Genomic DNA, 4123 nt, shown 5'->3' with positions numbered 1-4123 from the left:
TGCTGAAGGGTTCAAAGAAAACTTGAGTCTAATTTCAAACATGCACACATTTCATACAATTATAGTTGGGGTCATTTCAATTTATTCTCAATATATTGGCGAAATTACATGTCTAAAACCAGAGTATGCATAAAATATCACCCTAAATTATGCTATACACATTCTCTGAAAATTATTTTGAGTAGTTACTCGAATAGTAACCTGTTGTTGAATCACACTTGACTTGCTAACCAAGAGCATAAAGTCGGATGCAGGAATTAGTGAACACATGGTTGACGTACCGAAATTGAACACCTTGTCTCCCAAATCTATCAAAAATAAACGAAAAATACATCTATTTAAAAAAACAGATAAAGATTAGCTAGACCCACTCTAGAGAGACAGTCTCGACTGCTTCCAAATTAACAATGTAATTGTTGACTAGATGTGCCTTCAATTCAAAGAAATAATATCGACAGCAATTGCGAGATTTATACCAAATAAATCAAACGCCAGAGCTGACCCTCCATGGTACACAAAACAGTGCACAAAACTGTTGCAGAAACAAAGAAAAAAGCAAGCCAAATCTAAACGACACAAAGTCTTTAAGATCGGTGATCCTTTTCAGAAGCTCGAAATTTAGTGCGGAATTCAATGCGAGATGCTGATAATAGTTTCCACGACGAAACTTTATTTCGAAACCTGACAGAAAATCCAAAGACATTCGTGCTAGCGGCAAGACACAATCAGTGCCTTCCTGCACTTTTGCAAGGGAAATACTATGGATGATTGGATGACAGTGCTGCTAAAGCAGAGTTACTAAACACAGTCTTCCGAAATTGTTTCACCAAATAAGAAGAAGACGGAGTAAACACTCCAGATTTTTAATCCAGGAAAGCCCCCAGCATGAGTAACTTAGAAGTAGACATCCTCAGAGTAGTGAAACAACTTAAATAACTTAACAAAAGCAAGTCTTCTGGTCCAGATTGTGTATCAATTATGTTCCTTTCAGAGTATGCTGATGCAGTAGCTCCATACTTAACAATCGTATACTACCGCTTGCTCGACGAAAGATCCCTAACCAAAGACTCAAAAGATGCACAGGTCACCAGTATTTAAGAAAGGCAATGGTAGCAGTCCACGAAATTACAGGACCATATTATTAATGTCGATGTGCAGCAAGGTTTTAGAATATATATTGTGTTCGAACTTTAAGAACTAACTTCAAGAGAATGGTCTATTGACACGCAATCAACACTGATTTAGAGAATATCGTTCTTGTGAAAGACAACTCATAAGAGGTGTTGAGTGTTATCAACAAGGGATTTCAAATTGATCTCGTATTGATAGATTTCCAGAAGACTTTTGACACCAAACCCACAAATGGCTTGAAATCAAATTGCGATCTTCTGGAACATCCAGATAGAAATAATGAAGTACATCGAAAAAGTTCAAAGAAGGGCAACACATTTTGTATTATTGGCAAATAAGGGAGAGATTGTCACAGACATGATACAAGATTTTGGGCGGAAATAATTGATATATATATATATATAGTACATTATATATATATATATAGTACATTATAAAAGGCTCCAAAGATAATATAGTCTTTGTGAAAGAATACACACACACACATATATATAATTCATTAAAGGTACATTATAAAAGGCTCTAAAGATAACATAGTTCGCTTATCTGCAATACTTTGGTCTTCACTCAGCATTGTGAAGAAAAACAGAGAAAAAGTAGAGGACATCAGCATCGGCATTTTGAAAATATTATTATGTACATCTGTCAAACTGGAAGTCATTATATAGACAGTTTTACATTTGTTGTAGTTTCCCTTTGCATTGTATACTGACACACTATTTAATTTTTTATTTGAAGATATTTTTTAACACTGTAAGGGCAAATACTGATCAAATGTCTTTTTAATTTTCTTTCAAAAATAGATATACTTTCCATCATTTTTATACACTACAGTAAACTGCTGTACATTATGCGTCTAACATTTACATGTTGTTTGTCTGTTAATTTTAGCCTACTTCCTTCATGATATCCTCTATTTGATGTACCCTATTTGATTGTAGAGAGGATATAAAGTGTAGACTGGCAATGGCAAGGAAATCGTTTCTGAAGAAGAGAAATTTGTTAACATCGAGTATAGATTTAAGTGTCAGGAAGTCGTTTCTGAAAGTATTTGTATGGAGTGTAGCCTTGTATGGAAGTGAAACATGGACGATAACTAGTTTGGACAAGAAGACAATAGAAGCTTTCGAAATGTGGTGCTACAGAAGAATGCTGAAGATTAGATGGGTAGATCACATAACTAATGAGGAGGTATTGAATAGGATTGGGGAGAAGAGAAGTTTGTGGCACAACTTGACAAAGAGAAGAGACCGGTTAGTAGGACATGTTTTGAAGCATCAAGGGATCACAAATTTAGCATTGGAGGTCAGCGTGGAGGGTAAAAATCCTAGAGGGAGACCAAGAGATGAATACACTGAGCAGATTCAGAAGAATGTAGGTTGCAGTAAGTACTGGGAGATGAAGAAACTTGCACAGGATAGAGTAGCATGGAGAGCTGCATCAAACCAGTCTCAGGACTGAAGACCACAACAACAACAACATTCTCTATTTAGCAACACAGTGCAGTTAATTTTAATTAGATAATTGTTTGATATATATTTCTTTCTTGCATTATGTCAATGATCTTCTCCATTTAACAATGGAGAGCAGTTAATTTTTAAGTACCATACATAATGGTTTCATATATATACAGATCCTACTGTTAAAATTTTTAGCTCTCTGAATTTATTTCTGCAGGATACTCTAGATGATAAGTTAGCTATGCATCCTTTCTTTCAGGAGTGCTAGTTCTGCAAGTTTCGCAGAAGAGCTTCTGTAAAGTTTGGAAGGTAGGAGACGGATACTGGCAGAAGTAAAGCTGTGAGTACCGGACGTGAGTCGTGCTTCGGTAGCTCAGTTGGTAGAGCACTTGCCCGCGAAAGGCAAAGGTCCCGAGTTCGAGTCTCGGTCGGGCACACAGTTTTAATCTGCCAGGAAGTTTCATATCAGCGCACACTCCGCTGCAGAGTGAAAATCTCATTCTGGAAACATCCCCCAGGCTGTGGCTAAGCCATGTCTCCGCAGTATCCTTTCTTTCAGGAGTGCTAGTTCTGCAAGTTTCGCAGAAGAGCTTCTGTAAAGTTTGGAAGGTAGGAGACGGATACTGGCAAAAGTAAAGCTGTGAGTACCGGACGTGAGTCGTGCTTCGGTAGCTCAGTTGCTAGAGCACTTGCCCGCGAAAGGCAAAGGTCCCGAGTTCGAGTCTCGGTCGGGCACACAGTTTTAATCTGCCAGGAAGTTTCATATCAGCGCCCACTCCGCTGCAGAGTGAAAATCTCATTCTGGAAACATCCCCCAGGCTGTGGCTAAGCCATGTCTCCGCAGTATCCTTTCTTTCAGGAGTGCTAGTTCTGCAAGTTTCGCAGGAGAGCTTCTGTAAAGTTTGGAAGGTAGGAGACGGATACTGGCAGAAGTAAAGCTGTGAGTACCGGACGTGAGTCGTGCTTCGGTAGCTCAGTTGGTAGAGCACTTGCCCGCGAAAGGCAAAGGTCCCGAGTTCGAGTCTCGGTCGGGCACACAGTTTTAATCTGCCAGGAAGTTTCATATCAGCGCACACTCCGCTGCAGAGTGAAAATCTCATTCTGCATATATGGTGTTTTCTTCCCATTTATAAAGAGATTGTTTTCCCTGAAATAATTGTTCCCGCTTTTTGTATTTTGCGAACTCTTTTCGTTCAGGTCATCTGTTGTAGAACTGGAAATAACAAATGAAGTGTCATTTGCGTACATGACTACACTATCGGATCGTTACAAAGTAATAAAAAGGGGAAGCTCACACCTTCAAAATCGCCAAAGACAGAAAACAAGCAATGGGTTCCATCGAGAGATTCAAAACAACATATATAGGGAAGAAGGTACCCTTCTTACTCAGCCTGCGACATCGCTTTCACAGGAACAACTGACAAACCAAAGGACAGTTTCATGGCAGAGGTTACAGCAGACCTCGAACACACACTTCAGCCACCAGACCGGCGTCCAACTACGCTTGAAATCACTGTTTACACGAGAACCGG

At 39.1% G+C, this 4123-nt stretch overlaps 2 non-coding genes across 2 annotated transcripts; both read left to right on the top strand.

The window, feature by feature from the left end:
- The first annotated feature begins 2952 nt into the window (after nt 1-2952).
- Trnas-cga (transfer RNA serine (anticodon CGA)) lies at nt 2953-3027 on the top strand. Its single transcript has one exon. It is a non-coding gene; the product is annotated as a tRNA-Ser (tRNA).
- A 525-nt stretch (nt 3028-3552) lies between these two features.
- Nucleotides 3553-3627, top strand: Trnas-cga (transfer RNA serine (anticodon CGA)). The gene has a single exon. It is a non-coding gene; the product is annotated as a tRNA-Ser (tRNA).
- Nucleotides 3628-4123: the final 496 nt, after the last annotated feature.

Source organism: Schistocerca gregaria, chromosome 4 (assembly GCF_023897955.1).
Source record: "Schistocerca gregaria isolate iqSchGreg1 chromosome 4, iqSchGreg1.2, whole genome shotgun sequence".
NCBI classification, from domain to species: domain Eukaryota; kingdom Metazoa; phylum Arthropoda; class Insecta; order Orthoptera; family Acrididae; genus Schistocerca; species Schistocerca gregaria.
This window is presented reverse-complemented; position numbering and strand designations above follow the sequence as displayed.